Below are 10,103 nucleotides of genomic sequence, written 5' to 3' on the forward strand. Positions count from 1 at the left end.
CACGGTCCACCACTCCAAGGGTCTCCCTCATTCCCTACACATGGGAGCTTTGTTTCCGCTCTTGCAATGCCTGATGGTTCCTCAATGAAGAACTTTGTACTCGCTTTCTTCTGTATGTGTGCAGGTGTATCTGTGATGTAAATATCTGAAAGCAGAATTGCTGGGTCAAAGGGAAAATGCCAGAGGACTTTTTTTGAGATTTTATTGGGGCACCTGAGTAGCTCAGTCAGTTAAGCATCTGACTCTTGATTTCATTTCAGGTCATGATTTCACAGTTCGTGAGTTCAAGCCCNACACAGAACTCGAAGCAGGCTCCAATTCTGAGCTGTCAGCACAGAACCCAACGCGGGGCCCAAACCCACCAGTCGGGAGGTCATGACCTGAGCCAAAGTCGGATGCTTAACCAAATGAGCCACCCAGGCGCCCCAAGTCTGATGTTTGATTTCTGCTCNTTCACAGTTCGTGAGTTCAAGCCCCACATAGGACTCCGCACTGGCAGCTCGGAGCCTGCTTAGGATTCTCTCCCTCCATCTCTCTCTGTCCCTCCCCTGCTAGTGCTTTCTCTCCCTCAAAATAAATAAATAAACTTTAAAAATATTTTATTTTATTATTTAAAAAATTTTTAATGTTTATTTTTGAGAGAAAGAGAGACAGAGAGAGAGATGGGGAAGGGTAGGGAGGAGACAAAGAATCAAAGCAAGTTATAGGTGCTGAGCTATCAGCAGAGCCCAATGTGGGGCTCAAACTCACAGACCCACAAGATCATGACCTGAGCTGAAGTCGGATGCTCAACCAACCGAGCCACCCAGGTATCCCTATTATTATTATTATTTTTTTTTTTTTTTAAGCAGGCTCCATGNGGAGGTCATGACGTGAGCCAAAGTCCGATGCTTAACCAAATGAGCCACCCAGGCGCCCCAAGTCTGATGTTTGATTTCTGCTCTGGTCACGATCTCGCAGTGCGTGAGTTGGAGCCCGTTTGGGGTTCTCTTTCTCCCTCTCTTTGCCTCTCCCCTGCTTGTCTGTCTCTATCTCTCTCGAAATAAGTAAATGAACATTTAAAAAGAAATACGGAACGCACATTAATACTGTCACACTGAGGTGCCTGGCTGGCTCAGTTGGTAGAGCCTGAAACTCTTGATCTCCGAGGTCATGAGTCTGAGCCCTGAGCTGGGGACAGACCTTATTTGAAAAATCTTGTCATGGGGCGCCTGGGTAGCTCAGTTGGTGGAGTGTACAACTCTTGATCTCGAGGTTGCAAGTCCAAGCCCCATGTTGGGTGGAGAGGTTACTTAAATATAAAATCTTAGGGTGCCTGGGTGGCTCAGTTGGTTAAGCATCCAATTCTTGGTTTCAGCCCAGGTCATGATCTCATGGTTTGTGACTTCGAGCCCCACGTGGGGCTTTGTATTGACAGTGCGGAGCCTCCTTGGGATTCTCCCTCCCTCTCTCTGCCTCTTCCCTGCTCATGCTCGCTCGCTCTCTCTTTCAAAAGAAGTAAATTTTAAAAAATTTAAAAATAAAATAAAATCTTTAAAAAAAATACTGTCATATCCTGACCGAGTTGAATAGTGTCCCCCAAAGCTGATATCAACTCAGGACCTCAGAATGTGACCTTATTTGGAAATCGTGCCTTGCTGATGTAATCAAGTTCGTGTAGGGGAGGAAAAATATCTTTTCCTTCTACCTTTGTAAGTTTTCGGCTGCAGCCCCACAAAACAAAAGACAGATTAACAAGAGAAAAACGTACAGGTTTATTTAACATAATTTTTACAGGACACAGCAGTATTTTACAAGGAAATGAAGGCCCAAAGGAACAGTTAAACTTGAGTGTCTTTATATTAGATTTGATGATGACTCGAGGGTTTTGGGGAAATGCAATAGGGCAAAAAGGAATGTGAGCTAAGAGTAGCATACAGGGAAACGCAGAGCAGCCTGATCATTCAAATTCTGGCTTCCCTCCTTCTCGAGAGACAAGAATGCTCCTTTCCTCTGGGCACAGGGAGGCACCTTTCACCTGAGGGTCTACATCTGCCCTGCTTCAGGGAAGGCCAGAAAGCCCTTCCTGCACCTGTGTTCCTCAAATCCCTTCAGCTGAAAATACTTGATGTCCCATCCCTGGCACCTAAGTGGCTCAGTTGGTTAAGCATCTGCCTTCGGTTCAGGTCCTGATCTCATTGTTCGTGAGTTCAAACCCTGCAATCGGGCTCTGTGCTGACAGCTCAGAGCCTGGAGCCTGCGTTGGATTCTTTGTCTCCCTCTCTCTCTTCCCCTCCCTCACTCATGCTCTGTCTCTCTCTCAAAAATAAATAGACNCATGAAAGCGGCCCCAGACATGTATGTAAGCGTCTGTTTACCTACAGCCTCACCAACACAATACCTGCTGGAAAAATAGTTATTATTCTGGTTTGTTGTTGCAAGGTCATTTGCACAAAAAACTTTTTTTCTTGCCACATTTTGTCTATAGATAGAAGCACAGTTATCTCTAACTTTATTTATTTATTTTTTAAAGTAAGCTCCATGCCCAACATGGGGCTCGAACTCATAACCCTAAGATCAAGAGTCACATGCTCTCTGACTGAGCCAGCCGGGCACCCCTCTAACTTTATTTAAAGAACAGGCTGTAGGGAAAGGGAGACAATCAGACAACGGGACAAGGTTTCTAGACATTAAAAATATAGTTACTGGAAAAAAATGTATATCTGTGAATATGCCGGAAAATAGAATAAAAATGGCCCAGGACCAAATCAGTGCGTGGGAATATCAGAGCAAGGAAATCCTTCGGAATATGGAGCTAAAATTTTCCAGCAAAAAGTGCTTAGACATTTTTTTTAAGTGCTTGAGACCCACATTTCCATATCAAACAAGCATAACCCTTCCAACTAAAATGAATTCAAGATGTATGCCAGAAAAATGAAAATGGAAACCAAAACAAGCAAAAAGGCATGGTATGCAAGAGATGGCGGAATGAAACTAAGAATGTATGGCATATGGGCAGCAGGCCCAGGAAGATACAAGAACAAGAAATTAGAACAGGAAGTCAAAAGCCTCTATGAAAACCGCCATAAAGAAGAAAGTCGATTTTTTTGTTCCACCCAAATTATGTGACTAAAGGCCTAGACGTTTTAAAAGCGAAAGGTAAAGAAATGCATCTCTTCTACCAACAAAGATTTTCAGTGCTCGCTGTGGGACCTGGGTGTGGGGAGTCGGTCACACAAGTTCCGGAGAATCTGAGAAGCCAGCAGAAGTCCCAGAGGCGGCGAGGGATTAGGGCCGGCAGGAGACGGTGGTGTGCCCGTGGGTGCTCCATCGGATCTTGGAAACAAGCCCTGATTTGCCGTGTGCTCCAATTTGGAGATGCAAATACTCCCGCCATGGCCAGTGTCAAGCTGCCGACACGCGGGCATACATATTGGTCAATTGCCCCACGAAAGTTGCCCCAGAGGTGTGTGCCCGTGTCTGTTTCCCTACAGCACGTTGACCAATATGAGCGTGGAAAAGGAAGGAGACGCGGACAGCTTCTGTGAGCTGGGACGTGCCGGCTCCAGCACGCCGTTGGCGGACAGGTGCCACGGCACCTTTGGGACAACGGGAGATGTAAGAGGAGCCCCGGGATCAGGGCCACTTGGTGGAAGACGGAACCGGAGGGGAAGTTCTGTTTCCCGTTCTGTTGGTGCAATAGCTCAGCGGGTCTGCAGTGGGAAATCTTCACATAATTCTGTGATTGTAGATGCTGTCTGTTCAAAGTTGAGAGTCGTAACATAAACAGCCTCCCTGGTCCTGGGGAGACAGAAGTGAACAAATTAAAGCCCCTCTGTGAATACATCATAATTCGTTGATTCATTTGCCGACTGATGGGCATTTGGGTTGTTTCCGGTTTGGAGCTACGATGAAAAAAGTTGCTATGGACTTGGTCGTACAAGCTTGTGGGGACATAGGTACTCAGCTTGGGGACGGACTGAGGAGGGGGACTGCTGTGTTATGTTCGTTGTGGGTTTAACTTTACCAGAGATCACGAACGTTTTCCAAATTGGTTGAACTGTGTGATATTTTGATATTTTGTATTTGTGCCATTGTATATTTCATCTCCCCCCGGGCAATACGGGAGGATTCGGGCTGCTCTGCTTTCTTCACAATTCCTTGTTACTGTCAGCTGTGGGCGTGTTTGTTTATTTGCCTGTTTTTGTTGGTTTTAATGTCATCGGGATGCCTGGCTGGCTCAGTCAGTAGAGCATGTGACTCTTCATCANCAAAAATAAATAGACATAAAAAAATACTCAGTGTGCGTAAGTGCTTTACTTTTGGGTAGCATGTCATTAAGATGAGTTCATACTGGATTAGCCTGCGCCCAAGTCCAATGTCGTTACAGGAGAGGCACAGACACACAGAGAAAGCGCCTGAAGACAGAGGCAGGGATCAGAGCAGTGAGGTCACACACCAGGAGCACCAGGGATTGCTAACGCCCACCAGAAGCCAGGAGACGGGCCTGGAGTGAAGGCTCGCTCGGAGCCTCCATAAGGATCCACGCCTGCAGACACCTTACTTTCAGACTTCTAGCCTCCAGAAGCGTGACAGAATAAATTTCTGTCGTTTGAAGCCAAGTTTATAATGGGTACATGTCACCCCAGCCACAGGAAACTAACGCGAGCCTGTTACCATTTCTAAAGAGGGAACGATGAATTGGGTCCCACGTCTTTTTAAAATATCAATTAATATTGAAGTTAAAGCAAGATTAGTCTCATTTGTTTTATGCCTACCTTGGAGGCATCTTACCAGCCACCATCATGGAAGTTCTCGACAGATCCACGAGGCAAGCTTTTGAGACAGATTCCACCTCCCTCCTCTAGGGGGCGCCGGGGTGGCTCAGTCCGTTAAGCATCGACTCTTGATTTTGGCTCAGGTCACGAGCTCATGGTTGGTGGGTTCCAGCTCCGTGCTGGCGTCTCGGAGCCTACTTGGGATTCTCTCTCTCCATCTCTCTCTGCCCCTCCCTGTTTGTGTGCACGCGCTCTCTGTCAAAATAAATAAGCTTTAAAAAATAAGTTAAAAAATAAAGACATATTACCTATGAAGTAGAGGATTGAAACTTCCCTACAATGACAATTACACAGAATTGTGTATTCATTTGGGCAGGGCCTGGGTGGGGACACAGGAACATGAAAATAAAATATGCAAAAGGGAGGGGAGATGTGAATGTTAAGTGTTAACTGCCTCCGTCAGCCTAGTTATGAGAGCAAAGATCTCAAGTGAGACATACCCATGTTCCTATCACAGAGTCACAATTACCTGTGTAACTTAACTTCTCTGAGCGTCGGTCTCTCCCTCCATAAATTGGGTTTTCTACCATGCTTCTCAGCCTGAGGTTTATATGAGATGCCATATAAAAGGCTCTCAACATGGGACTTGACACATAGTAAATGATTCATCTATTTTGGCTTTAATTTTTTCTATTTAATTTTTAAAAATTTATTTATTTATTTAGGAGGAAGAGAGAAAAAGTATGTGTGTGTGTCTGTGTGCGTGTGCACGCAAGTGGGGTAGGGGTAGTGAGAGAGGCAGAGAATCCAAAGCAGGTTCCACACTCCCAGTGTGGAGCCCCACGCGGGGCTCAAACCCACCAACCATGAGATCATGACCTGAGCTGAGGTCAGACGCTTAACCGGCTGAAGCACCCAGGCGCCCCTCTNACAGGGTCGTGAGTTCAAGCCCCAGTTGGGCATGGAGCCTACTTAAAATTTAAAAAAAAATGTTTAATGAAACAGAGTCATCAGTTTTCTTGAGGTCTAATCTACATATAGCGAAGCTCATCCTTCCTAGTTCTGTAAGTCTTAACAAATGCATATAGTCATGTAACCACCATCACAATCAAGATATAAAATATCAGGCAACTGGGTGGTTCAGTCGTTAAGCATCTGACTCTTGATCTCAGCTCAGGTCTTGGTCTTAAAAAAAAAAAAAGATACAGGATGTGTAGGTAGGATTGCTGAGTCATATGATAACTGTGCGCTTAACTTTATAAGAAACTTCTAGGAGCGCCCAGGTTGCTCAGTTGGTTGAGCCTCTGACTCTTACTTTTGGGTTAGGTCATGATCCCAGGATCTCTGATTCATGCTCTCTCTCTCTCTCTCTCTCTCTCTCAAAAATAAAAATAAATATAAGAAACTGCCAAACTCTTTTCCAAAGTGGCTGTACCATTCTGCATTGCTACCAACAGTGAAGGAAAGTTCCAGCTCCTCCACATCTTTGACATCACTTAGTATTGCTTGTTTTTTAAAACCCATTTGTTAAATGTTTTTATTTATTTTTGATAGAGAGATAGAGACAGAGTGCATGTGGGGGAGGGGCAGAGAGTAAGGGAGACACAGAATCCGAAGCAGGCTCCAGGCTCCAAGCTGTCAGCACAGAGCCCGATGCGGGGCTCAAACTCACGAACTGTGAGATCATGGCCTGAGCTGAAGTCTGACATTCAACTGACTGAGCCACCCAGGCGCCTCTAAAAACCTCATTCTAATAGGTATGTGATGGTATTTATTTTTATGGTTTTTAGTTTGCATTTCTCTGATGACTAATGATGTTGAATATCTTTTCATGTGCTTTTTGGACATTTATTTATCTTTTTGGTTGCTTATCTTCATGCTATTGAATTGTAAGAGTTCTTTACATATTCTAGATACAATTCCTTTGTCAGATATCTGTATTCTAAATAATGTTTAGTTATTTTTGAAAGACAGAGCACACACCAACAGGAGAGAGGGGCAGAGAGAGGGAGACAGAATCCCAAGCAGGCTCCCTGCTGACAGCAGTGGATTGATTGAGCCCTGAGTCAGGCCCCACACTGAGCACGGAGCCTGCTTAAGATTCTCTGTCTCTCACCCTCTGCCCTTCTCCCCCACTCATGTACACACTCTCTAAAATAAGATTTAAAAATTTAAAAATAGGGGCCCCTGGGCGGCTCAGTCAGTTGAGCATCCGACTTGGGCTCAGGTCATGATCTCACGGTTCGTGGGTTCGAGCCCCGTGTCGGGCTCTGTGCTGACAGCTCAGATTCTGTGTCTCCCTCTTTCTCTGACCCTCCCCTGCTGAAGCTGTCTCTCTCTCTCTCTCAAAAAAATAAATAAAACATTAAAAAATGTTTTAAATTTTAAAAATATAAATAAATATGTATTATAAAGAAAATAGTCTTGTAAAGATAAAGTTAAAAATGGGAAAAAATTAAAACTTAGGGGTGCCTGGGTAGTTCAGTCAATTAAGCAGCCAGCTTCAGCTCAGGTCATGACCTCACAGCTCATGGTTTCAAACCCTGTGCTGGGCTCTGCGCAGACAGTCTGGAACCTGCTTGAGATTCTCTCTCTCCCCTCTCTCTGCCCCTACCCCGCTTGTGCTCGGTCTCTCAAAATAAATAAATAAACAAAAAAATTTTTCAAAATAAAAGATCCTTGCCCATTCCCACTGGGTCCTATACTTTCCTCTAGGAGGTTTTAATTTTAGCTTTTATATTTAGTTCTGTGATCGATCTTGAATATTTTCCATGCGTGGCGTGAGGGAGGAGTTGGGTTCACCTTTCTCAGCATGAATATCCAATTATTCCAGCAACATGGGTTGAAAAACAAAACTTCTTTCCCTCATGGAATTACCTTAATGCTCTGGTTGAAAATCAGCGGGCCATGTATACGTTAGTCTAAACTGGCCTCTCTATTCTCTTCTGTTGATCTGTCTATCCTCACTTCTTTTACCTTTTGAAACATGCAGTTTGGCCCAGGATGGTCTATCACACCCACAAAATAGGCCTTTTTCATACAACAAGTATTTTCTGAGCTTAGTCTGTACCAATCCCTGGGAATATAATGGTGGTCAAGACCCAACATTTTCCCTTTCCTTCATGGAGCTTGGGGCCGTGACCATCTGCGGGTTTGGCCCGCTCATAATCCCATCCCCTTCACAAAGCAACAGGTTTGCAATTCTCCACTGGGGATCCACCGTCCATGTACCCTCATCCCAGGCGACTGAGATGTGGCTGACCTCACACCCCCTTCCCAAGGTGGACGGACAACTCAGGTTTGGCCAATGAACACCAGCACTGGGACATTTTTCTAGAACTACCAGAAAGGTGTAGTTTTCTTTCCTCTGTGGTTTTGGCAGTTGGAAAGCTGAAGGGGACCACTATTTCCCGAGATTGATGCCCATATGGAGGGCATCAGAGTTCACAGGTGGAGACTGATGGATACCCACCAGTTGAGCACCTGGCCCCAGCTATGCCTGAAGGTCATGAAACTCCTGGGCTTTCCAATTCTGTGAGTCAATAAATTCCTCTTCTTCTTCTTCTTCTTCTTCTTCTTCTTCTTCTTCTTCTTCTTCTTCTTCCTCTTCCTCTTCCTCCTCCTCCTTCTTCTTCTTCTTCTGAAAGCTGTTTGAGTTGAACCTTCTTCCCCTGCTAAACATAAAGGAATTAGCCAGCAATAAGGAAAAAGGCAGGGTCAACACAGGCATCTCAGGGAATTTCCCTGGTCAACTTTTGAGGCAATTCCTATTGAATTCCCTCCTCCTAGATACCTCAGTCTAGCCTCTCTATCCAATCAATCAACAAATCCCTAGAGAGCAGTATTTTTCACACTGAGGATTACGACCCACAAGTGAGTCATGAAATGAATGTAATGGGTTATGGCCAGCACTTTTTTTTTTTCAATGAAAGAAAATAGGATAAAAGGAACAGAAAATACCAGAAGGCACTGCGTGTTGTAAGGCTAAGTATTTTATAAAATTTGTCTTCCTGTTGTATGCCTGTGCAAAGCGTATGTTACATGTATTTCTTCCTACGAGATGCAGTCAGAGATGTTTACAAGCCACCACCTTAGAGCGATTCGTGGCAAACATTGTGGCCTGCCAACCCAACAGCCACTCCTCTCCTTTCTGTTTGCAGAGAGGACTGTGGTTTTGTTCAGGAATGGAAACAACTGTGTGTTTATGGGGAAGCTGAGCCGAGAGGAGTTAGGGGTGGGGGGAAGCCCCTCCATAGCCCGGGAGCGAGTTCTGATTGATCTAAGCCAGTGGTTTTCAGAGCGTGGTCCAGGAACCACTGGGCTTCCCTGGGACCCTTTCAGGAGGCCCACGAGGCACCCCTTTTTTGATAACGTTTCTCTGTGAGGCCAGAATTCCTTTGTATGTTTCAAGCAAAACAACATATCACACTGGATTGAATGCAGAAGGAGAAATTAGAATCTGGCTTCTTCTACTAAGCCAGGCATTAAAGAGATAAAAAAAAAAAATGTAAAACAGTGTCATTTTTTCCACTAATTAAAAAAATTTTTTTAATGTTTATTTATTTTTTTGAAAGACACAGAGACAGAATGTGAGTGGGGAAGGGGCAGAGAGAGAGGGAGACACAGAGTCTGAAGAAGGCTCCAGGCTCTGAGCTGTCAGCACAGAGCCCGATATGGAGCTCAAACTCACAAACTGTGAGATCATGACCTGAGCCCAAGTCAGACGCTTAACTGACTGGGCCACCCAGGTGCCCCTCCTGTTTTGTGAGATAATAAATCTCTGCCCCTAACGAGCACTGGGTGTTATATGGAAACCAACTTGACAATAAACTATTTGTAAAAGAAAATAATAATAAAATTTTAAAAAAAATCTCTGCCCCTAGATTGTAAGATCTTTCTGGGCGGAGTTTTGCCTTGACTTGGGGATTTTTGACTGTTTTCATCATTGACCTATCACCAGCACCTAGAATAGAGCCAGGAACATAGCAGGTGATAGGTAAATGTTGAATAAATCATTGACACCTTAGATAGTCTTTATTGGATTTAGAGGTTGTCGTTCCTTATAGCCAAGGAATCCTACATGAATCAAGTGTCCAGCACTACTTCAATTTCCATCTGTGGGGATTCTTTTCAGAGATCTTCTTAAATAATCTTCCATCAATCAGCACCCCAGCCTATGCTGTGCATGACCTAATTTATAGCCCGACAACAACGGATTATCTGTTTCAGCACTTCTCCCTGTTTTGTTTTTAATTCCTTCCACTAGAGGTTTAGATCAGAGACTTCTTAGTTTGGTTACTATATCTAGGCTGCTATAACAAAGAGACCTTAAGTTTATTGGCTCAA

The sequence above is a fragment of the Crocuta crocuta genome, unplaced genomic scaffold (genome assembly GCF_008692635.1).
Source record: "Crocuta crocuta isolate KB4526 unplaced genomic scaffold, BGI_CrCroc_1.0 scaffold71, whole genome shotgun sequence".
In the NCBI taxonomy this organism is placed as follows: Eukaryota; Metazoa; Chordata; class Mammalia; order Carnivora; family Hyaenidae; genus Crocuta; species Crocuta crocuta.